At 39.4% G+C, this 26,940-nt stretch overlaps 1 protein-coding gene across 7 annotated transcripts in view; it reads left to right on the forward strand.

Annotated features, from left to right (window-relative positions):
• Positions 1 to 2,542: 2,542 nt before the first annotated feature.
• Positions 2,543 to 26,940, forward strand: part of LOC126365820 (balbiani ring protein 3-like) — a 282,987-nt gene continuing 258,589 nt past the window's right edge. The window contains exons 1-3 of one of the 7 annotated variants that reach the window (XM_050008420.1): positions 2,829 to 2,956; positions 5,689 to 5,753; positions 5,837 to 5,910. The gene's annotated coding sequence lies outside the window, so the exon portion shown is untranslated. Of the gene's footprint in view, positions 2,961 to 5,688; positions 5,911 to 26,940 lie in introns of all 7 variants that reach the window. The other 6 variants (XM_050008422.1, XM_050008418.1, XM_050008419.1 and 3 more) reach the window with 6 other exon arrangements.

Below are 26,940 nucleotides of genomic sequence, written 5' to 3' on the forward strand. Positions count from 1 at the left end.
TAAGGTTACTATGATCTAAACAAAACACTTTTTTGCCTTTTTCACATACTTTATTATTATTATTATCGTACAACCTAAGTTTTTGATTATAAAACAATTTTCTAGTACACAAGAGAACCTGAAGATGGCAACCAAGTAAAGATAAACATATCAACTTCTTAACCTACAGATTCTTGATTTTTATTCTACACATTCATAATGACAGCATTTAGAAAAGCTCTGAATAAACACACACTGGATTAGAACTATGTGCACAGGAATATACATTTGTGTCAGCTTTTTACCAATGAAGGCACCAAGAGTCTCCTCCTATGTACAGGACTAATAGGGGCGAATAACTGAACTGAGTTTGCTCACCCAACTGCAAATGCAGGTTTTTTAAAATTTCTAATACTTCTAATGAGTGAGCTTTACATACTTTTCGTTTGTATTAGGGCTTCGGTGTCCACATATTACATATTTATGATTTTAGTTTATAAGTAACCTTCTGCAAAGGGTAAATCTGGCTTTAATAACTAGCCGCCATGTTTTTCTGCAAAACTAGTACAGACTGATCGCCCAGTCCGATACACGATACCCCATGATCTTAGCAGATGATCTTAAAAACCCCAATTTTATGATGGCCAGTTGTTTATCTTTTGAACTGAAGTAACATCTGCCTAAAATCTGTGACATATAGCAAAACAGAGAGAAACCCTTCACCTTTAAAATTTTGCATAGCTTGTTAGAAATTTTACCTATGAAAATATACCATTTTCTTTTCGCTCATGTGTATTGTTTGCTGGCTACAGTAATGATGTGGCTTGCTTTTTAAGTTTTTTATCGAGAATGCCGGCAATGCTATTGGATACAAATTCATTACTTGTGAAAATGTCTCAGGATGTTTACTTCAAAATTCTCAGTGACCTACTCTTACATTTCCTTCTATACATTCAAGGTGAATATGCTGTAGACATTCCACATTGACAATAGCTGTGTACAACAGCTGTGCATGCAGGTCTGTCAGCCCTCATTTCTGAATTAATTAACACTTGGGCATCCTCAATTGGACCACTGAATCATCCTACGTTAATCCCATAGAAAATGTTTGAAATTATACGGAATAGCAAGTAAAACACAGCAATTAACATCCCCATAACATGGGAATTCTATTGAATCTAATCATCAACAACAACACAAGTAGAAACTGATGAAACTTGTCGGATCTATTCCCCATTGAATTAAAATCATTATCATACACAGTACTAGCATGGTGTCTCCTTAGGATGTCTAATTTTGTGTGTGATGGGTTTATGAATTCTGACTAAATACACCATGTTAGTTCTTCCAAAGAAGTAAAATTTTATTGACGTAGGGGAAAATATACTGGACTGCAGAATTTTAGCACCAAAAGTACAACCTTCCTTGACCCAGAGGTATCAAAATTAGAGATTACCATTAACTCCAATTCAATTAGCCCTACATAAGATCAAACAATCGAAATGGGCACCCCTGATTCCAAACTAACAAACAATACGAGCTGTGATGCACCCATGTCACCACGATCAAGGAAGCAAGGGTGAGGTGACACTGCCACACTTATAGTATGATAAGAGTGCGAATATTTCTACGGGAAAGTTGAGCGGGTAAAGTGAAAATGGACGCTATGGTATTGAGAAATAGATCCATATGAGAAAAATTTTTAAAAAAAGTTTTGTGCTTGAAAAGAGCCGCCCAAACAAATAACCAAGTTTGCAGATGCATCTTCTGTAATTCATACAACAGGTTGCTTTACACGTCTGAATAGTGTCGCAATGTGATTCGTCTGCCGCACCACAGAAACGAACGGACGGACGTATGTCACGAAGGCAAAACCATACCATGTGCGTTGGTTAATATCTTGCCCCGTGCCCCATTTAGTTACCACCGCCCGAGTGAAACTATTGTCCACCCTCAAGAGATTCCAGAGGATCCAGCCAAGATTCACGATAATTTTTCTATTTCTTTCCAAAGGGAACGGAGGGTATCAATAATCAACAACCCACAACAACTGTAACGATTACTGCCACGATTTTTTTAAAAAAAAATAGCGTACTGTAACCCCCCAGAAAGAAACAATCACTTGACATACCTTATTAGATGCAATGCTCTGTCCATAGGTCCTAAGGATTCGTCCACTTCATGTTGTTTTATTGCTTCTAAATCCTGTCGTGATAAGGATAATATGTAATGATTAAATTTCAAATATTTCTTTCAGTTTCACTTTAAGATTGCAACATCAGATTACATACCACTTTTACGTTGGCCTCATTATAATCAAACTCTGTGTATTTTGCTCCCATCTTAAGACTGTAATTCTATGATGTGGCCTAACAAATTTGTTTTATTCAATAAATGATTAGAAGCGCTCTTTTCGGTTTTGAACATAAAAATAATATAAAACAAAATCAATCAAAATACGTCAAAACGACGACATTGACAGTTGTGTTCGCCGGTTCGGGTCTAGAACACAACCACCCTTATTGTATAAATGCTGTTCATTGTTGGAACAAAAGAAGAGCGGTACCGGCACAAATCTACTAACGTGGTGACTGCCGAATTACATGCCGCAATTAATTGTCGGAGTGGGAAGCAATCGAAACAGAATACGTAAACGAACAACGAAATAAATCACTGTTTTTAATCTTAATATAATAAACCCAACAATGCAGTCGACTACTTGTAGGCAAAGTTCTATGATGTCAGATACAGATAAATAGTCACACTAGAAAACAGAAGAAAAGAATAAACACGTACTTTATGCAACAATCGCAGTTAAAGTGGTGCAAGTTTATCAATGACGGGTAGCTGTATTCAGTTATTTGCCGAGCTTAATTTTCCAATATTGTATCGCGTATGCCCTTTAATTCATACGGAAAGTGCACTGATAACACAAATACGGAAAAACGTCTCGCCATGAAGTAGCATGTAAATAATTGTAAGTATAGTAAACTAATACTTTAAAACTTCTTCCTGAAAGATTCACTTATTAAATTAAAGGTTAAGCAATTCCGTTATTACTATTTTGCGTATTATTTACCTACCTGTTAACGAACCTACTAAAATGTAGATATCTCGATTTAATTAGGACGTTGTTCGTAAACAGTTATCATGCAGAAAATAATACGGTAATTTAGATAATGGGGCAAGTCCATTTAAGCACTAAACGTATGTTTTTAAGATGACTATACTGCCAGTGCCTTGTATTTACATCGATGAAACAGATTGTTTTATTCAAGAAAATTTACATATTTTAAGAAAAAATAAAGACATACAGCTTCATCAGTACATTCAATCTAATAAGGCACCAATATCAGTAATAAATCATTGGCTGTGTAAAGAGTACAGTAGTGCAAGGCAAATGGGAGCAGTTCTGTAAAACAAGCCACCCAAAAGCTTAAGTCGAAGAGAGAAGTAGTAAAAGTAAAAATGATACTTTGAAAAAATTCTTCTATACCGCAGAGGAATTTATGGGTGCCAGTCTGGAATAATTAAGTTAAATATTTGCTTATAGGCCTGTACTATAAGTTTACAGCTCATTTAGTTCAATTTGCAGACACAACTGTTATTTTTCTTATTGTGAATCTAAAATAGTACATGTCCTTCCTAATTTCTTCAGTGCTAAGGTCTGAGCTTTGCAGCAACATCCGGGACAGCTCCAGTCTATGATGTGATAGCTGGAATTGAACAGGCAGTCTTAAAACTTTCTAGTGCAGATACAGAAGACATTAGACAGACACCTGCCAAATGTTAACCCAAAACTCCGTCTATAAAGAAGTTCCATATTACTTCAGCAGAAAGGAAAGCTCTGCAGGACTTTAGAGCAAACAAGAACTTTGTCATTTCATCAGCCAACATGGAAAATGCCACTGCCCTATCACAAACTGAGTACAGCAGCAAGGTAAACCCTCAATGTTGCAGAGAGGATCCAACTTGTAAGATTCAAGGGAAAAAATTCTTAAGATGTCGTCATAAGGAGCTCTATTCTGGTTAACATCATCAAGGGCCTGTGCACGCAGGCTGTGATTCCTTAAGACTATAAGGCCTATCAGAGTTTCACAAAGATGGGTCCCCTCTTCCACCTATTATGAGTAATTTTCGAGTGCCTACTAACATTTTTGCTAAATAAGTTACTTTGCTGTTGGAACCTCTCATAGGCAAAAGTGGCCAACGCATTCATTATTCAGAGGATTTTATGGTTGCCTGAAGACATTTAAACTACAACAATGTGATCATATGGTTAGCTTTATGTTGTATCCTTATTTAGGAGAGTGCTTCTACAGTATTCATTAGACATTGTTAGCGGCATTTTTGAGAATGACATTGTGGTATTGTTTGAACATGGCTTACCTCAATGTATTTCTTATTTAACAACCAGTATTTTGAGCAAGTGAGCAGCATTGCCATGGGAAGTCCCTTGTCAGCCATGATTGCTAACTAATTATGAAAAACCGAGGGAAAAGTTGTGCAGTCAGCAACTCCCCAACCTTCCTCCTTCTGGCAGTAGGTTGACAACTCAATTCTATGGTGCACACATAGAACAGAAACAATATCCATATGTCGCCAGCATTTGAACTCACTCTACTCAAATATTCAGTTCACCAGGCAAATGGCAGCTCACCATTTCTGGATGTCATGGTTAGTAGAAAAGCTGATAGAATACTGAGACAAAGTGTCTGCTGCAAACCAAACCAAATAAGAGTTATATTTTCAGGCCAGAAGTTGTTGTCACCTTGTACAGTGTGGTAGCGTCTTACACTCCTTCGTACATAGAGCACATGTGGAATGAATCCTGACTGCTTGCCAAGTGAGCTGTACACCAAATAATGGTGTTCCAACAGTTTTTTGATAAACAGATATGTGATGCATTCTGTTCAAAGCAAGTAAAATGTCAGCTTGTAAATGAAGGTATAGAGGAACCCACTGCAAAAGCCATCCTCCTGTTTACAGCTTGTTATCACACGGTGTAAGTACTTTGTTCTGAACACCCTCAACTTATAAGCTTCGGTTAACCTGATAAACCATCAGTAAGGCTTGAACATGGGACACTGCATGTCTCATGAGAAGAGTGAAATTTTATCTGGACTGTGTTTTCAAGGAGTCAATACATATCCATATGGTAGACAATCTTATCAAGAGGAATACATGTTTTCAATGAAGCATCTTTCAGCAGTGAGGACAATAACTGTTGTGGAACTTGCACAGTGTTGTCTGGCAGCACGGCAGCAAACCTGAGAAGTGTATTTATAGCACTGCACTGTTGCTACTATCAGTCCAGTCAAAGAAGGAAAATAAGGAGGGGGAGGGGGGAATTATGTGGTCACAATTTTTTTTATGACGAATGGGATATGAGTATACAGGAGGGGGGTTAAAGGTAACATTTTTATGATTATTGAAAACATTTCCCAATACAAACTTGAATTACATTAACTGTACTACAAAAAAAAGCTTATTAAATTTTTCTTGAGGACTAATAGTTTCTAAATTGCAGAGGGTGCAAAAATTACAGGTTATTGAAATGGTGCTTTAATAGAATAAAATTGGTGTCTGTTGTTAAATGAAGTGGGTTAAGAACAAATAGTGGCCTATTATTGATAACACATGTAAGTTGTACAACTGTGTTAAGGGATATGTTGTGTTCAAATATATTGTGTTCTTATGGTGTAATAGGCTGAAGGGGTGGTTGTGCTCATGGAGATCCCTCCTTTGCAATCTGCAGACTGAAGAGTGAGCAGGTGAGTCTTCACACTCTCTACCCCTCTAAGTCACAAGAATCAACTACAGAGTATTTGACAAAATTATACCAAACCTTCTGCAGCTTGCCTTTTGAACTACTGGCAACACAGTGAGCAGCCACACCTGGGGTGTGCATTAACATAGCATTGAATACAGGTAAGAGTTATTAATAATGCTATGAAAAGGATGGTTTGCTACTCACCTTACAGCAGAGGTGATGAGTAGAAAACCATCCTTTTCATAATATTGTCATTATTCCATCCTGGATATTCTAATGTTTGATTTTACTAACAATACTAACGTATATGGACAGGGTCTACATCCATCTCTGTACATTGTTCTACACTGCTAGAGGAGAAATTGATTCTTAGTCACCCTGTATGGCAGCTGAAGCATTCCTCCAAAGAAGGTGACATCCCCAACAACAAGAGTTGTTGGGTTTAATGTTTACAAATAAAACAAGACTCCCCACAATATCTTGTCCATTTATCTTATGTGAGTAGACTAAATAACTTAACTGAGCTTGTGTTTGTATAGTGAAGTTATTTTAAGGTGCTGAGTAGTTATTTGCAGTTGTTTAGTGAGCTATTATGTAATAAAGCTCAACAGCTGGAGATGTCAACTGCCTCCAATACACAAGAGCCTGCACCAAGTGAAACCTACAGTTAATATGTATTCAACAATGTTGACTTCATTGTCTCTGCTATCTGAATTGCAGGAAGTTTGATATGTTGTGTTACCTCAAAGCAAACTGTGAAAAATTGAAAACTGGTTGCAGTTTTTAAATGACAAAAAGTAGGCTAGCAGTTTTTTCTTTGAATATCAGTTCTGACATACAGTTATTAAAACATGAAAGAAGTGGCTATATAAAATTTTGTAGATTGGTTTTATGTAATTATTTTGTCAAGTTTAAAATATTGAACACTTGCCTCCTCTGAAAATAATTAAAAAATTTGAATGAGATCTACAAATAGCAAAGTTTCAGGAAAAAAAAAGTTTTGAGAAATGAGTGGCACTCACAAAAAAGAAAATGTGGTGAATTTTGAGAACATTTCTGTTATGTCATTAACATTCCCACATTATCCTTGAGAAAAGCCATCCTTTTTTTCCCCTAAGGGAAGTCTTTCCGCTTCCGGGATTGGAATGACTCCTTACCCTCTCCCTTAAAACCCACATCCTTTCATTTTTCCCTCTCCTTCCTTCCTTCCTGACGAAGCAACTGCCAGTTGCGAAAGCTCGTAATTCTGTGTGTGTGTTTGTGTGTTTTGTTCATGTGCCTGTCTGCCAGCGCTTTCCCGCTTGGTAAGTCTTGGAATCTTTGTTTTTAATATAAGTGAGCATAAATGTATACAAATGCAAAAAATAGCCGAATAAAACAAACACTTTTGCCATTGGATTTATTTCACTACCCAATTGCAGCTGATGTTGGAATCTACCTTTTGACATGTACATACAGCTTCAGAATCATGAATGGTGTCTTTTCTTTTGAACATGTGCATAAATATATACAAATTGATGGCAGATAATAACACCTTCAGTGTGGATGCACCCTTTGTTTGACCTCTTAATGGAATCATGAGAGGCTCTGTGCAGTGAGAATAACGGACAGGGGACACTATGTGTGTAATGAGCGAATCTGAGAATGTTGGTTGGATGGGAAGCATGCTCAGATAGCCAAAGTGGTTAAGATGACCACTTGTGATAAGTGGGAAATCCAGGTTTGAGTCCCTACTGGTGGTGGGAAAGTCACCTTTCCTCGAAGCGTGCTACAGCTGCGCTGCAGCATGGCTAAGAATCATTTTCCTTCTGTTATTGTAGAACAGTGTGTAGAGATTTATGTAGATTATGTTCTTATGCATTTGTATTATTAGTAATTTATATATCTGTGTTCCATGCAGTGTTGATGAACTTTATGGAAAATCAACAACCTGGGTATGTATGCACACTGTGTTGCCATTGATCCTTAAGTCGAGCTGCAGAAGGATTGGTATAACTTTGTGAAATACCCTGTGATTGCTTTTGTTATGTAATACAGTAGAGAGAATTGTGAATAAAGATTGCACGCTCTTCATTTTGCATGCCTATGAAGGAGGGAAGTCCATGAGCACAATCCAGCAACCTACTTTCATTTACACTTCTAAACATTCACCCTGTTACACCCCAAGAACATAATTTATGCCTTAATATGGTCATACTGCACTTAGATGTGGTACAAACCCTTAATACTTGGTCTTAACCCATCTTATTTAACAACATACCTTAATTGTATATAATTTAAAACTATTTCAATAATGTGTCATTTTTTCAGTACTTGCAATGCAGAAACTGTTAGTTCTAGAGCAACACATAAGTAGGACATTTTTTATACGAAATTTAATGTAGTTTGGTTTTGTACCATAATACATTTTTGTTAGTAGCTGTTGGTTTCGAGATAGTCAAGAAAAACTTAGAAAAATGACCTCTAAACACCCCCCACTCCAACCCTGTGGTCATGCAGTGAGAATTTTTAGTGTTTTTATTACACTTCCCCCTGCCACTGTAAAAAAATTGTGTGGCCACTCCGCACGGCCTACTAATGGTGATGACATTTTTCACTCATATACCAATTCATATGGCAATAAACATGTACTTTCTTAAGTTTTAGAATTATAAGCCCCTATCTCATACAGGAATAAAGTGTCCCAGTCGTTGTGATTGCTGTTCACAAGATTGCTTAGAATTTTCTCTATTGTTTGATGAACACCCTGTTCTTTCATTAGGCTGTGAATGTAAAGCCCTCTTTCTCAGCCTGTGATTATGCAGTAAATGGCGCAACAGCTTAATCATTCCTGACTTGAAGTTGGAGCCCTGACACATGATTATCATTTATGGAATATTGATCCCCAGTAATCAAATTTTTACCATTGCACCTCCTACTGTGTCAGCATGCTAATTCGGGATCACACCATTCTCACAGAGCAAAAGAGATTATCCATTATGGTCAGAATATAGCAGTTAACCACTGGTATGTGGCTGAAAGGTCCTGAAATGTACAGCCTAATCACTTCAAGAGGTTTATTGGCTGCCACACAGTTTTTAACATACTGCTCCACATCTTGTCTATGCATACAACAGCATTAATGTTCTGCTACTCTTCGATATGTTGTTCTGTGCCCCCCCCCCCCCCCTTCGACTGGATAATACATGGTAATACACATGTTTTAACATATCATCTCACAGCAGGTACCGTAGTGCAAGCTTTGTTGTCTTGCACAACGTGCCTTCATGTATGACAAACTATTAAAGTAGTGTGCAATCCGCTTCAGCAGGTTGAGCTCTCTTGCACTCTGCAGTGCTATGACCTACTGTCTGTACTACAGCAATCTCCCTGCTAAGGCCATCCACATTACTGTGTTTATGAACTACCTTTGGAATCAGACTCACTCAGTTTCAGTGCCAGATGCATAGGTCTATTTAACAGATCTTGTCATCTCAATAACCAGTTTGATGTTGTGTGATCAATTATCATGTTAGATGCTTTTCATACAAGTAACAGCAGAAGTACATCATGCCACACATCAGGCTTCGCATCGTCTTTTCTGTGGTAAAATAGTTTCTCTCTGAGTTCAATTGTCATGATATGTAGGCAACTGGATATTCCTTACCCTCTAATTCTTGACTTAAAACAACCTGCTGCATGATTGGTAGCATTACATGATAGTATGAACTCTTTCTCGAAATTTGGAACAACTGATGTTGGACTATCAGTAATTCCTTCAATTTTTCAAATGCACTTCCATCTTCTGACATCTGATGGAAGTTCATGCCTTTCTTTATGAAGTGTGTAAGAGACCTATTTCTGCAAATCCTGGGACCCATCTACTATATAGTAATTTGCTAACTTTAAAAACAACTACATTTCCTTGCCTCTCTGAGGTGTAGGAAAGCTCTATACAGTGTTCACCTATCTTGCATCTGTCCTTACTCAATCATGTCTCATTACATATACTAAGTAATTCACTTCTTGTTGCACAAAGTTACTCTTCTCTCCATTAAGAGTTAGATTTGCTGAGTGTAATCTCTTAAAAACCTCCCTCAATTGTTGAATGTGCTTTCTCATGTCTTTCACAAACACAACAATATCTTCTAGGTACACCATGCATTGTTTTGGCTTCAATCCCCTCAAAGATCTGTCCGACAACCATTGAAATGTGGCTACTGCACTTTTCAAAGCAAACACTCACTGATAGTGGTAATGATGATTCCCTCAACAGGTCTATAGTGGAAAGATAACTACATAGCCCCAGGTTGTCAAGAGTTTACATTCTATTCGGTATTTAATAAGTCTGTGATTGTATGACTATTGAGGTATCTGTAGTCACAACAGAATCGATACTTCTTTGTTCAGTCTGAACTTTTTTTTTCAGTACATGTCCACCCTCTGAGCTAGTACTCTCCTCAAAAACACCCTCCTTGGAATTTTTTTGTTAATGAATTCCTCCATTACCACAATACGGTGGTGACTGATTCCCTGTTGGGATCTTGTGTCACTGGGGTTCCTGGTAATGTTCACAAGAATGAAACTGGTCCTCAAATTCTAACAGACACTTCTCGATTGCTACTCTTCCCATTCCTTTTAAATGCTTCATCTTCTAATGTAATGCAATTGTACTGGTGCCTTGCTCATGGCCAATGCTTAAATTCACTCTTCATGAATCGTCTTTGTCCAGAACATCTGAATTGACATTCATTCAGACAAATCCATGTCTTTGATCCCAAAATCATCAATATTGATAGGCACTACTTGCTCACCATTGTTCCCTGTACATGTACGATACTCATGCACACAAAACAACTTGCTTTATTGAACTTATTGTTTTCTCCCAGTAGTTTCACCACACATAGTACATTTTCTGCTTCCATGTTCATCCACATTTTACCTGTACCTTTTGGTACATTATCACACAAATTGATCCTTACTGCCCTTGCACAGAGTTTAACTGATTCATCTCTCATAAGAGATGAACCTTGCAGTAGTATGCTACTGACAACTACTTCCCTAAGATGAAATGGTGCTCCTCCCAAGTTCTACCATGTGTTGCTCAAAGCCAGTCTTAGCAAGATGCTTAAACAAAAAATCTAGTACTAGGATTGTGCAGTACCCTTTGCCCATATGAGGCAAAACTTCCATATTTTCTCGGAATCGATGTGCTCCCACCTAAAAACTCAACATCACTGAGTGTACCACCACCTCCACATATCCTATACTGTGGAAGATTTACTTGCCTCTTCACCTTGGGGTCAAAACCTGCCACAGACATTTGAGCACCCGTGTCTCACAAAAACATATCTTCCCTACTGTTCAATATACCAATCAAACAACATTCTGCCTCTACAAACATTTTTGCAGCATAAAAATGTACCGGGAGTGCCACCCAGTGGGCCTGTGGCTCTCATTGTTGTTCAGCAGTTGATTGTTTGTACATTATGCCCTTTACTTGTGCAGTCTAGTTTTCGATGTCCAACCCTGCCACGTTTCTTACATTGTGGCTGACGACTAACTAAATACTCATATGTGACCTGAATAGCCACAATAGTTGCATTTAACATCCATGTGTTTGGCACCAATCTAGTCCTTTGGAAATTCTGCATGCACTTTTCTTGACACATTAGGTGGCAAATGCTATAAAAGTGAACCAAACAAACTTTGCTCAACTTCCTGCAGGAAGATGCTATTTGTGCCATCACTATATGTTAATTAGTAGATATTATCATTAATTTTTGACAGATAGCAGAGGTGATGAGTTGGAGATAGGGGCAACAAAAGATATTCAAACAAAGCTCTTGGCAAACGAGCCTTCATCAGAATTAGACAAATACACTCACACACGACTTCGGTCTCTGGCTGACAAGGCCACAGACTGTAGTCAGTTGTGTGAGTTGTGTTTTTGTGAGTGTGTGCGTATGTTGTCTAATTCTGATGAAGGTCTGTTTGGCTGAAAGCTTTATTTGACAGTCTTTTTGTTGTTCCTATCAGCAACTCAGCATCTCCACTATATGGTGAGTAGCAACTATCCTTTTCGTAATATTGTCATTATGCCATCCTGTATTTTCCACTGTTTGATTGAACCTTCAACATAATCATTCCATTTCTGTAATACACTGTTTAATTGGCTGTGATAATATCTATGTCTATTCCACCTCCTATATCGCTTTACTAGACCTGTTCTTCATTAATCAAATGCCTATTACTTTTTGTGGTACTTAAATGAGTTCCCGCACCCCTCATCAAACATAATTTGGTCATTTTCAACAATTGCTTATGTGTCCAACAACTCAGCTTTGCACCTGTCAACAGGATATCTATAAACGCTAATACATCATTACCTGCCTTGCCTCAAAATGGATCAACTAGCCTCAAAATGGATCAACTATGCTAGTGGTGGGTGAACATAGGATGGGAACACCAAAACAAGATGAAGTTGTTTGCTCTTTCACAGCATCTAACTGATTATGCAGGTCTGTATTATCCACTCTCAGTTGAACTACCTGATTTGAAAGACTGAAGCACTTTCTGAGTAGTAACCTGCTGTGCTTTGACTCACTCATTGTGAAGCCTTCATTAACACACTAGGACAAACAAAACAAAAAACACGATACGGTCAACAGATGGATAAGAACTTGAAGTAGCACTAGTGCAATGCAATTCAATGTTTTTGCCTAATATATCACACATGTGCACTCATCTCTCTCTCTGGCATAATGTCTGCATCTTTCACCTGTGAAGCATATCACTAGAGATGATTCCATACAAAGGCCACTTTGTTCTAATGAATTATGCTGCATGTAACTAACCAGACACATGCTGGTGTAGTCGTCTTTCATATGTCCCCTGAACTCATCCAACTTTATTCCCACATTACTTTTCACAAAATTCACTTTCAGATGACTCCACCAGTCCATCTGCCTTCTATTGCGTGATACTTGAAGGAACATAACAGGAAAGATAGTTTTTCTGCACTCACCCTTCTGTTCTGATGATCCTGTATACTGATCTACATCATTATTTGATGTTGCTGATTATGTCTGACACCAGTTGTAGTGGGGTCAGGATGGTGCTTGAGTACTGTTGACATCATTACAGGCCAGAATGTTGGTGCAGGATGGGAGACAGGGCAGCAGGTTTCAGAATATGCAAAAGAGTGCAGCATCACTAGTTTATTTAAGTAGTTTTGTGCAACACTACATAGTAGTATCAGTTGCTCTGTTATTTTCTAAGACATAAATGATAAGTCTTCATCTTGTAAAGAAAATTTTATAATAATGTTCTCATAAATCTTTGTCTGTATACCTCTCAAATATTTCTGCATTAAGTCATGTGTTTATTCATATGTAACTCTGTGATTGATAAATATTCCCTGGATCAGATTAAGTAAAATTCAAATTAATTTTGAACATAATGATGATATGATGGTGTATGTTACTGAGTGCAAGCTGTCTTGGTCTTAAGTGCCCTTAAAACAATCTTCCAGAGACAGATGTGCTTAAAACAAATCAGTTAAAGTTTCAAAATGAATTAAAACATACATTTCCATAAAAATAAAAATCACAAAACCCCCACATACACATTCAAAAATAGTAGTGCAGTAATCCATTGTAAAACTATTAATTAAGAAAAAATTGACGCAATTAAAAATATAAAACAAAATATAACAGTTTACACTGGAGTTTGCAAAATTCACCAAATTTTAAACACATGTTACATTCGTCTCAGCATCTGTTTAAATAGAGGGCAAATTCCCATATAAATTTACTGCTGCTCTCTCATCAGAATATACAATATATGTAATAATGTCCTTACAAAAGGTTTAGTGACATGTTTATGCCATAGGCATCACAAATGGGTGGCTCTTCCTGTTAGAGCAAAGGGCTATCCTACATAGAAATGAGTGAGCAAGACTTCGTCCAGCTCTATGATTGGAAGGAGGATTGCCGCGAATGTGTAATTAGTTTCCAGCCCACAGCTTGTTGCCTTTCATCTCCAACCAATCTTACTCCCATTGATGCATGATCTTCCAACTTAACAGTGAGTTCAGATTGCTTAGGGGAATGGCGCATTGTTCAACTCTGTCTCTCCTGTATGCCTCCTTGATTGCACTTAATTCTAAAATAATTGTTCATTTCCATTTAGTCCCATGTACCAAAGTACTCAGCTGATCAGGACCACTTTTTCATGCTGCTCTAGAGAGAGGAAAGCGTATTATACTCTGTGTAACTTTTTTGACTGGGTACATTTGTTGAAAGGCATGTAGATCAGTAAGGAAATTGCAGCAAATTAGAAACATGTTTCTGTGGTCTTTTCTCATCTGCCCCTGTGGCTTCAGAATCAGATACGGCATAACTTAATAGACTATAAACATATTTGGTAGGCAGATCCAGATCAGTTAGGGAAAAATATTGCACAGCTGAGTGAATTTCTCTGTTTTACGGCCATCTCCTCACATATACCCTTAAAATTGTAGTGTTCATCTAAAAATTATCAAACATATCTAAAAATCAGTTTCATGGTACTTTCTTTTCTAAACTTAGCTAAATTTAAGTTGATTCTGGATCTTTAAAGAATCCAAGATGATGACTTACTGCACCCTTGGAATATAACGTTGATATTTGCCACACTTATTTCTAAAAAATGGCATTTTTTTGGATCTCAAATGGACTCATTGCTCACAGACTACCATTGAAAAATTGCTCCATAAGAATTTTTATTCACCATAGATCATTTTACAGTGAAATAGACCGCATCATTAGAGTGCAATAGCAATATAACAGTTCAAGCAAATCACATTAATGGTTTTTATTACGATAAAGTAGATTGACAATACTTAACTTTGGGTCACAAGCATTTGGCGACGTGCAAATAATCAATGTCCTTTACTATAGACAACGTCCACAAAAGCAATTCACTCAAGTTCCTATGGATCACTAATAACAGCTGCTCTAGTGCCTCTCTTCTAGTGCATGGTTTCTAGTCTGGATCTGCTAGTGCACATCTTCTGCTGTCTGGCCGAGGTTGGCAGGAGGGGCACTTATATTCTCTTCAGATAGAGGCTGCTCCTGTTGTGGTACAGTCCTAGTCAGCACACTATTGGCTGACATTGTCTCACAGTCTTCTCTGTAGTTACATTCTTGATCTTCGTGATGGCGCCTGTTGTTACACCTGAACACTCCTTCCCCCCAAAGTGATGGACTGTCATCACATAGGGAGTACGACCACAGAGGGGGAGGCAGGAGTGTTATCACATCACTGGACCAGAAGTTCTGGCTGCAGTGGACGTCAAGCTTCTGGTCATACCCCTCCATCCTTCCTTCGCTCTGGCGGAAACATTCCCTGGAAAACGACCAGAAGGGTATGTGTCCACCTCCTGATGCCATGCACCAGATGAAGGCAGTGACTGCTGCTATGTGGGCAGGTCTAGCTCCATTTGTAGGGCGAGAGGAGATGGAGGAGGTGAAGGCTCCGTCTCCATGGGGTCGTCCTGCAGTGTCATGATGACACCCTCTGGTGGCTGCTGTGGCCGCACTGTCCTCTGGATCTGTGAATCTGGGGGAAGAGACAGCCGCTCAAAACCCTGTAAGAGATAATATCAGATGGCGCAAAGTGATACTAATGGTCTTCCTCCAGCGCCAGATGCTGAGGAGGTTGGAGCAGTGTCCGATGGCGGCAGCCGTGAAGCAATTCTGCCAGCGATGGTCCATTTCGTGAGTGTGAATGATAGGAGGCAAGAAATAGTTGCAGTGCTTGGTCCCTGGTGTGTGCGGAGTGAAGTTCGGCCATATGCTGCTTGAAGGTTCTGACAAAATGTTCCGCTTTGCTGTTTGACTGTGGAGTGAACAGTGCACTAGTTAGATGCTGTACACCATTGCATTCACAGAATGTTTCAAATTTATTTGTCATGAAGTGAGGGCCATTGTCCGACACTCTAATCTCAGGCAAACTTTCAAAGCAAAAAATAGAGCACGACACCTGAATGGTGCTACATGACATTGTTCAGTTCATGGTCACAGCAAAAGGAAACTTGCTATATGAGTCAACCACAGTCAACCAACGAGGGTTCCGAAAAGGTCCTGCAAAGTCTATGTGCACACATTGCCATGGTGAATGTTACTTACGTCAAGCAGAGAATTTTTGTGGCAGAGCGGACAGATTTTCCGCACATGCATGACACTGTCCTGTTTGGGTGTCCATACCCTGCCGAGTACAGTGTCGATGCCCTAACTATTTCGTATGAACAATCCCCTCAGTGTTCTTGGTGAAATAACTGCAACACTTCTTTTTGCAGAGCTTTAGGGATCAACACATGAAACTGTCCACTGTCATTTTGAACAAGAATCACACCTTTCTGTACAGCGAAACTATGCTGATGTGCAAAGGATCAGCACACTACAGAGTTCTTTATGCTATGCATGAGTGAGACCAAGATGTACGAATGTATTTTAGCAGAGCCTGTTAAACTTAAATGCCTCATAAATTCTTGTGGCCATTAGTTCTTAGCTAGTAAGTTTCAGGTGTGGTCCATGTGCTTTATACAGCTCTTTATTATTAGAGGTATTAATAAAGCTCACATTTTCTTACAGTTATGTTGTTTAGAAACTTACATACAAGTGCAATTATCTTACATCAGTAAATGTAAATAATTTTAATTTTAAACATTCATATATTCTTCAATGTTACAAAAGCAACGTGTTATTAAAAATTGTTTTAGATGCCCCCCCCTCCTTATGGATCATGGACCTTGTCATTGGTGGGAAGACTTGTGTGCGTAGTTGCAGGGGCAACAGTGTGGATGATTGACTGTTCTGGCCTTGTAACATTGACCAAAACGACCCTGTTGTGCTTGCACTGCAACAGCTGAACGCAAGGGGAAACTACAGACAAAATTTTCCCGAGGGCATGCAGCTTTACTGTATGGTTAAACGATGATGGCATCCTCTTGGTTAAATATTCCGGAGGTAAAATAGTCCTCCATTCGGACCTCCAGGTAGGGACTGCCCAGGAGGATGTCATTATCGGGAGAAAGAAAACTGGCATTCTACAGATCAGAGTGTTAATTGGGCAGGTATGTTAGAAAATTTAGGAAGGAAAATGGATAGGTTAAAATTAGATGTATTGGGAATAGTGAAGTTCGATAGCAGGAGGGTCAAGACTTCTGGTCAGGTGAATACAGGGTTATAAATGTAAAATCAAATAGGGGTACTGCAGGGGTAGGTTTAATAATGAATAAAAAAACAGGAGCACAGATAAGCTACTACAAACAGCATAGTGAACACATTAGTAGGTAGACACAAGGCCCACACCTACCACAGTAGTACAAGTTTACATGCCAACTAGCTCCAGACATAATGAAGAGATTGAAGAAATGTATGATGCAATGAAAGAAATTATTCAGATAGTTAGGGGAGACGACATTCAGGGGGGACTGGAATTTGATAGTAGGAACAGGAAGACAAGGCAAAGTAGTAGATGAATAAGGACTGTGGGTAAAGATGAAAGAGGAAGCCACCTGATAGAATTTTGTACAGAGCATAACTTAATCACAGCTAACATTTAGGTTAGGAATCATGAAAGAAGGCTATATATGTGGAAGAGGCCCAGAGACACTAGAAGGTTTAAGATAGATTATATAATGATAAAGCAGAGATGAGGAACCAGGTTTTAAATTGTGAGACATTTCCAGGGGCAGATGTGGATTCTGACCACAATTTATTGGTTATGACCACAATTTATTGGTTATGAACTGTAGATTAAAACTGAATAAACTGCAAAAAGGAGGAAATTTAAGTAGATGGGATCTGGATAAACTGAAAGAACGAGAGGTTGTAGAGAGTTTCAGAGAGAGCATTGTATTTGTATTTGTATTTCTTTATTGGTCCTGTAAATCGTGTTTAGGTACATATTTTGCACAAACAACGTAGGACAAGTCAGGCTGGTACAGTATATACAACATCATACACATCGTTATTTTGAAAGGATAAATAATTAAAAATTATTCAATACATGTTGAATAATGATGACAAATTTAATATAATAAAATAAAATGATAGACTTATTAAGAATATTTGAGCAATTACACTACACTTTTCTGGTACTCTAAAAACTCGGAAACAGAGTAGAAGCAGTGGTCAAGCAAGTACTCTTTCAGTTTCACTTTAAAATTTTGTACATTTTGCATCTGTTTCAAATAGGATGGCATGTGATTGTACAGCATTATGCCAGTATGATACTCTCCTCTCTTACAAATGTTTGTACTTAACTGAACTGACATGTAAGTAATGCTTCTGCCTAGTACCATGAAGGTGGTAACCACAGTTATATTTGAAGATATTTCCATCTTTTAAAATACTTTCTTTTGTGAAATTTAATATTTCATACATATATAAGCAAGGAAGAGGCAGTATACTGAGATTTTTAAATATTGGTATACAGGAGTCTCTGTACTTAGCACGGTGTATTATTCTAACAATCTTTTTCTGCAGCCTAAATATTTTGTTTGTACCTACGGAGTCCCCCCAAAAGATAATGCCATACATCAGCAGTGTACTGCCATGGTACATCGTGATCACAGACACACGGCTTGTATTTTGTGCAAGGATTCTTACTGCGTACGTGTGTTAAGCTTTTTATTTACATGGTTAAGATGTGTCTCCCATTAGGAAACAATTGACAAGAATGGGGAAAGAAACACAGTAGAAGAAGAATGGGTAGCTTTCAGAGATGAAATAGTGAAGTCAGCAGCAGATCAAGTAGGTAAAAAGACAAGAGCTAGTAGAAATCCGTGGGTAACAGAAGAAATATTGAATATAATTGATGAAATGAGAAAATATAAAAAAGCAGTAAATGAAGCAAGCAAAAAGGAATACAAACGTCTCAAAAATGAGATCGACAGGAAGTGCAAAATGGCTAAGTAGGGATGGCTAGAGGACAAATGTAAGGATGTAGAGGCATATATCACTAGGGGTAAGATAGGTGCTGCCTAGAGGAAAATTAAAGAGACCTTTGGAGAAAAGAGATCCACTTGTATGAATATCAAGAGGTCAGATGGAAATCCAGTTCTAAGCAAAGAAGGGAAAGCAGAAAGGTGGAAGGAGTATATAGAGGGTCTATACAAGGGTGATGTACTTGAGGACAATACTATGTAAATGGAAGAGGACATAGATAAAGATGAAATGGGAGATATGATACTGCATGAAGAGTCTGACAGAGCACTGAAAGACCTGAATCGAAACAAGGCCCGGGAGTAGACAACATTCCATTAGAACTACTGATAGCCTTGGGAGAACCAGCCCTGACAAAAGTCTACCATCTGGTGAGCAAGATATATCAGACAGACAAAATACCCTCGGACGTCAAGAAGAATGTAATAATTCCACTCCCAAAGAAAGCAGGTGTTGGCAGATGTGAAAATTACCGAACTATCAGTTTAATTAGTCACGGTTGCAAAATACTAACATGAATTTTTTACAGACAAATGGAAAAACTGGTAGAAGCCGACCTCGGGGAAGATCAGTTTGGATTCCGTAGAAATGTTGGTACACATGATGCAATACTGACCCTATGACTTATCTTGGATGATAGATTAAGGAAAGGCGAGCCTATGTTTCAAGCATTTGTATGATTAGAGAAAGCATTTGACAATGTTGACTAGCATACTCTCTTTCAAATTCTGAAGGTGGCAGGGGTAAAATACGGGGAGTGAAAAGCTATTTACAATTTGTACAGAAACCAGATGGCAGTTGTAAGAGTAGTGAGGCATGAAAGGGAAGCAGTTGGTTAACACTCTATAGTAAATTGATTTCTTAGGATGGATAGGATGTGTGGCTGCTGTGTACGGGCACAGGAGGAGCTGGCCACTCTTCGCGAACAGCTGAGCGTGTTGATGGCCGCGGTCAGCCGTCTTCAGGCTGCTGCCTCGGAGTGTAGCAGAAGTGGGGAGTCTGGTGCGTCGCAAGGTACACCCCAGGTGTTACATGCTTCACCCACTGTCCCTGCCGTCGAGACATCTTCGCGGGTACCAGGCGCGGTTGGACCACCCTCTCCCCAAGGGGAGTGGCGGGTTCAGCGGCGTTCGCGGCGCACGAGGCGGAGGGTCAATGTGGAGGCTGGCCATGTGGCATTGCCCGCTCTGCCTGTGAGTGGACATGTGGCCGCTCCTTCAGCAAGGTCCGAGCAGGCACACGGGGGGAGCTCCAACGTTAGGCGGGTGATGGAGCCCCTTAGGGAAATAGCGGAAAGGTCGGGGAAGAAGGCCAGTGTTCACTCTGTCTGCTTGCTGGGGGGTCTCATCCGAGATGTGGAGGAGGCCCTACCGGCGGCGATAGAGAGCACTGGGTGCACCCGACTGCAAATTGTTGCTCATGTTGGCACCAATGACTCCTGCCGTCTGGGTTCTAAGGTCATCCTCAGTTCGTACAGGCGGTTGGCGGAGTTGGTGAAGGCGGAAAGCCTCGCTCGCGGGGTTGAATCAGAGCTAAATATTTGTAGTATCGTTCCCAGAACCGATCGCGGTCCTCTGGTTTGGAGCCGAGTGGAAGGCTTAAACCAGAGGCTCAGACGATTCTGCGGAGAGCTGGGGTGCAAATTTCTCGACCTCCGCTATCGGGTGGAGAAATGTAGGGTCCCCCTGAATAGGTCAGGCATGCACTACACGCCGGAAGTGGCTACGAGGGTAGCGGAGTACGTGTGGAGTGCACATGGGGTTTTTTTAGGTTAGAGAATTCCCTCCCTAGGCCCGACAAGACGCCTCCTGAGACGCGGCAAGGCAGGAGTAGGCAAAATGCAACAAGGAATAATAATATTAATGTGCTAATAGTAAACTGCAGGATCGTCTATAGAAAGGTCCCAGAACTGCACTCATTAATAAACGGTCGCAACGCCCATATAGTACTAGGAACAGAAAGTTGGCTGAAACCAGACGTAGACAGTAATGAAATCCTAAACTCTGATTGGAATGTATACCACAGAGATAGGCTGGACAGTGAAGGGGGAGGCGTGTTTATAGCGATAAGAAGTGCTATAGTATCGAAGGAAATTGACGGAGATTGGAATTGTGAAATGATTTGCGTGAAGGTCATGGTTAAAGCAGGCTCAGACATGGTAATTGGATGTCTCTATAGGCCCCCGGGCTCAGCACCTGAAGAATAATTTGGAAAATATTTCGAGTAGATTTCCCCACCATGTTATAGTTCTGTGTGGAGATTTTAATTTGCCGGATATAGACTGGGAGACTCAAACTTTCATAACGGGTGGCAGGGACAAAGAATCCAGTGAAATATTTTTAAGTGCTTTATCTAAAAACTACCTTGAGCAGTTAAACAGAAAACCGACTCGTGGCGATAACATATTAGACCTTCTGGTGACAAACAGACCCGAACTATCTGAATCAGTTAATGCAGAACAGGGAATCAGTGATCATAAAGCGGTTACTGCATCGATGATTTCAGGCGTAAATAGAAATATTAAAAAAGGTAGGAAGATTTTTCTGTTTAGCAAAGTGACAAAAAGCAGATTACAGAGTATCTGACGGCTCAACACAAAAGTTTCGTCTCAAGTTCAGATAGTGTTGAGGATCAGTGGACAAAGTTCAAAACCATGGTACAATATGCGTTAGATGAGTATGTGCCAAGCAAGAACGTAAGAGATGGGAAAGAGCCACTGTGGTACAACAACCGAGTTAGAAAACTGCTGCGGAAGCAAAGGGAACTTCACAGCAAACATAAACATAGCCAAAGCCTTGCAGACAAACAAAAATTACGCGAAGCGAAATGTAGTGTGAGGAGGGCTATGCGAGAGGCTTTCAATGAATTCGAAAGTAAAGTTCTATCTACTGACTTGGCAGAAAATCCTAAGAAATTTTGGTCCTATGTCAAAGCGGTAGGTGGATCAAAACAAAATGTCCAGACACTCTGTGACCAAAATGGTACTGAAACAGAGGATGACAGACTAAAGGCCGAAATACTAAATGTCTTCTTCCAAAGCTGTTTCACAGAGGAAGACTGCACTGTGCTTCCTTCTCTAGATTGTCGCACAGTTGACAAAATGGTAGATATTGAAGTAGACGACAGAGGGATAGAGAAACAATTAAAATCGCTCAAAAGAGGAAAGGCCGTTGTTCCTGATGGGATACCAGTTCGATTTTACACAGAGTACGCGAAGGAACTTGCCCCCCTTCTTGCAGCGGTATACCGTAGGTCTCTAGAAGAGCGAAGCGTTCCAAAGGATTGGAAAAGGGCACAGGTCATACCCGTTTTCAAGAAGGGACGTCGAACAGATGTGCAGAACTATAGACCTATATCTCTAACGTCGATCAGTTGTAGAATTTTGGAACACGTATTATGTTCGAGTATAATGTCTTTTCTGGAGACTAGAAATCTACTCTGTAGGAATCAGCATGGGTTTCGAAAAAGACGGTCGTGTGAAACCCAGCTCGCGCTATTCGTCCACGAGACTCAGAGTGCCTTAGACACGGGTTCACAGGTAGTTGCCGTGTTTCTTGACTTCCGCAAGGCGTTTGACACAGTTCCCCACAGTCGTTTAATGAACAAAGTAAGAGCATACGGACTATCAGATCAATTGTGTGATTGGATTGAGGAGTTCCTAGATAACAGAACGCAGCACGTCATTCTCAATGGAGAGAAGTCTTCCGAAGTAAGAGTGATTTCAGGTGTGCCGCAGGGGAGTGTCATAGGACCGTTGCTATTCACAATATACATAAATGACCTGGTGGATGACATCGGAAGTTCACAGAGGCTTTTTGCAGATGATGCTGTGGTGTATCGAGAGGTTGCAACAATGGAAAATTGTACTGAAATGCAGCGAATTGACGCATGGTGCACGGAATGGCAATTGAATCTCAATGTAGATAAGTGTAATGTGATGTGAATACATAGAAAGATAGGTCCCTTATCATTTAGCTACAAAATAGCAGGTCAGCAACTGGAAGCAGTTAATTCCATAAATCATCTGGGAGTACGCATTAGGAGTGATTTAAAATGGAATGATCACATAAAGTTGATCGTTGGTAAAGCAGATGCCAGACTGAGATTCATTGGAAGAATCCTAAGGAAATGCAATCCCAAAACAAAGGAAGTAGGTTACAGTACGCTTGTTCGCCCACTGCTTGAATACTGCTCAGCAGTGTGGGATCCGCACCAGATAGGGTTGATAGAAGAGATAGACAAGATCCAACGGAGGGGCTTCGTTACAGGATCATTTAGTAATCGCGAAAGCATTACGGAGATGATAGATAAACTCCAGTGGAAGACTCTGCAGGAGAGACGCTCAGTAGTTCGGTACGGGCTTTTGTTAAAGTTTCAAGAGCATACCTTCACCGAAGAGTCAAGCAGTATATTGCTCCCTCCTACGTATATCTCGCGAAGAGACCATGAAGATAAAATCAGAGAGATTAGAGCCCACACAGAAGCATACCGACAATCCTTCTTTCCACGTACAATACGAGACTGGAATAGAAGGGATAACCGATAGAGGTACTCAGGGTACCCTCCGCCACACACCGTCAGGTGGCTTGCGGAGTATGGATGTAGATGTAGATGTAGCAGTGGTTAAGGAGGGGGTGGGACAAGTTTGTAGCCTATCTCTGATATTATTCAGTTTGTATACTGAGTAAGCAGTAAGTAAAGGTAACAAAAGAAAAATTTGGAGTAGGAATTAAAATCCATGGAGAAGAAATAAAAACTTTGAGGTTTGACGATGACATCATGATTCTGTCAGAGACAGCAAGGGGCCTGGAAGAGCGGTTGAACGGAATGGACAGTGTCTTGTAAGTAAGATTTAAGATGAACACAAACAAAAGAAAACCAGGGGTAATGGCTCTGAGCACTATGGGACTTAACATCTATGGTCATCAGTCCAGGGGTAATGGAATGTAATCAAATTAAATCAGGCAATGCTGAGGGAATTAAAGTAGGAAATGGTTTACTTAATGTAGTAGATGAGTTTCACTATTGGGGCAGTAAAATAACTGATGATGGTTGAAATAAAGAGGATATAAAATGTATAGACATGCGATGCCAAGAAAAGCGTTTCTGAAGAAGAGATATTAGTTAACATCTAGTTTGTATGTAACTGTCAGGAAGTCTTCCCTGAAAGTATGCTTGTGGGGTGTAACCATGTACAGAAGTGAAACATGGACAATGAATAACTTGTTCAAGAAGAGGACAAAAGCTTTCTAGATGTGGCGCTGCAGAAGAATGCTGAAGATTAGATGGGTAGATCATGTGACTAAAGAGGAAGTACTGAATAGAATTGGGGAGAAGAGGAATTTGTGGCACAATTTGACTAGAAGAAGGTTGGTAGGCCCCTTTTTAAGCATCAAGAGATCAGCAGTTTAGTATTGAAGAGAAGTGTGGAGGGTAAAAGTCATAGAGGGAGACCAAGAAATAATACATTAAGCAGATTCAGAAGGGTGTAGGTTGCAGTAGTTACTCAGAGATGAAGAAGCCTTGCACAGGATAGAGTTGCATCAAACCAGTCTCTGGACTGAAGACCACAACAACAACAACATCATTTTTTTGAAAATTATCTTTATTATAGCAAGCTGTGCACTAAGAAGTATTTTATGTTGATGATGTTCACTTTTTTGGTGAAAGACTTTATGGATATTTCTGCAAAAATCATTACCTCTTCTTGTTTTGTAATTATGAACCTTATTTATGAACGTATAAGCTAGGAAGTGTCATTATTTTAAGTTCTGTAAATCTTTCCCTTCATGGTTGTCTAGAGGGAACTCCTTTCAGTATTCTGATAGCCCTTTTTTTATGTTTGTTTTCACACAGAAGATTATATGATACCTGAGCAAGCTGTTCATACAAGTGGAACAGCCAAACAACAATGATTCAGTGCTGCAATAATCTAAAACATACTTAGCATATAACAGCATTTACTTTGTTTTTTATTCAAAACTTTTGGTTGTTTCTCCCATTTCTAGTACTACTCCATCCATACACCAAGAAATTTCGTGTATGGAGGTTGTTCCACGCCACATTTAGTTTTTATGCTGATTTTGGATTTAATTCTAATATTATCAAAATTTGTCCATACTATTTTTCTTATTTATGGCCAAAGTGTTACCCTATACCATTGTCATGGCTCATTTATTGTCTTAAACAAGTTATAAAAATTCTTGTGTCATTGGCAAACATCACTCTATCAGTGACCTTCACATGGTTTAGCAAATTATCTATGTATACCAGGAACAACACAGGGCTTAACATGTAACTTTAGGGCACTCCATCACTAATTTTGGTTGTAACCTGAAAGGTATTAATTGCCTTAATGATAAATTTGTACTCTTTGTTGTCTATCAGAAAGACAGGACTTGCACCATTTGAAGGCCAGTCCCTGGGACCCTGTAACAATATAGTTTCATAAGCAGTAAGTAATGGCTGATTAGATCAAATAATTTGATAAATCCAAGAATATCTCAGAGCTTAATTTATTCATATTCAAGTCATTTAGGACCATTTGCATAAATTGAAAGGCTGCTGTTTCTGTTGATTTGCTCTTCGTACACCCATTTTGAGCATTAGTCAATATTTTATTTGTGTTCAGAAACCCAGGTAGCTTTTCACTTACCTTAGAAAAACCTGCCAGTAGAGGCACTGATCTATAATTACTTATGATAGCAGTATTATCTTTCATGTAGAGTGGCTTTAGTTTTGATGGAAACACCCCTGTCCTGAAAAAATATTAGCCTATCTGAGAATCTGTACTGGTGGAATTACGTTTGATTACATTGTCTGGATTTCTGTCAACACCACTAGACATTCATTTCTTAATTTATTAATAGCATTTATTGCTTCAGATTCTGTTACTGGGTACCAGTAGAGAAACAGTGTCTTTTCATAAAATAGGTACTTTAATGTTGTTGTTGTTTGAATTGCACTTTCTTTTAATTAAGGTTGGCACCATGTTCACATATGTTCATTGAATATATTTGCAATCTCTTGAGCATCTTCTATCACTTTATCCTCACTTTTGATTGTGAAGTTATGGGTTTTAGTTTTACGTTTTCCTAATCTTCTGAAACGAATTTGATTTATTGCTTCGCCTGTTGATGTATGAAATATTGCACAGCCATTTTGATTCCTGTAAAACATTCATGTAGAGTATAGACCTTCTGTATTTTATGTAGTATGGTTTTATTGGTATATTCATTTTGGTATGTCTGTATCCTTACCTCTGTTCCAATTTGTTTTCATAGAAGGTATTTAATATTTATGTTTCACAAGATGTTTTGTCACCCCCCCCCCCCCCCCCCCGCCGCAAACAAAATTGCAATTTTTGCAATTGATTGTTAAAAACTAAAACTAAACTCCACCCGAACAGGCCATGAAGGCCCCAATGGTACCGACCGACCACCGTGTCATCTTCAGCCCACAGGTGTCACCGGATATGGAGGGGCATGTGGTCAGCACACTGCTGTCTGAGCCGTATATCAGTTTACAAGACCGGAGCCGCTACTTTTCAATCAAGTGACTCCCCAGTTTGTCTCACAAGGGCTGAGTGCACTCTGCTTGCCAACAGTGCTTGACAGACTGGATGGTCACCCGTCCAAGTGCTAGCCCAGCCCGACAGTGCTTAACTTCGGTGATCTGATGGAGGCAGGTGTTACCGCTGTGGCAAGGGTGTTGGCAATTGATCGTTGGATTTTTAAAATCTTCACCAGTGACTACAATATGATGGGGAACTTCCCCACATGTAAACTGTAGTTTCCTCAGAAGTTTTGGTTACATCGGGAGGTGACTGTGGTCGCCAACAGATGAATACAATTACAATTTTATGGTCACTCCTGATACAGAGTCTTCCCCAACAATCTTGCAGTTCTATCTCTGTGGATTTGAGTTTCTTTTCCACTGCAACCAATGCAGCACCTCCATTTCCCATAAGGCTGTCTTCAAAACTCTCACCGCTGTTAACTTCAGGTTTTAATCAACATTATGTTTTTAGGTGTTTGTTAAATTTCAAGCAAATTTATTTAGCGATGGCTTAGTGGGATTTCAGTGCTAGACTTCTGTGAGGTTTTGTTTTTTTCCCCTTCATTCATGTAGCGTAGAAGAGTAACAGAAGATGTTTCTTTCTAAAATAACCTGTGAATGAAACATCTTGTTAATGCAAGATGTTATTGCATTAGA

Source organism: Schistocerca gregaria, chromosome 4, assembly GCF_023897955.1.
Source record: "Schistocerca gregaria isolate iqSchGreg1 chromosome 4, iqSchGreg1.2, whole genome shotgun sequence".
NCBI lineage: Eukaryota > Metazoa > Arthropoda > Insecta > Orthoptera > Acrididae > Schistocerca > Schistocerca gregaria.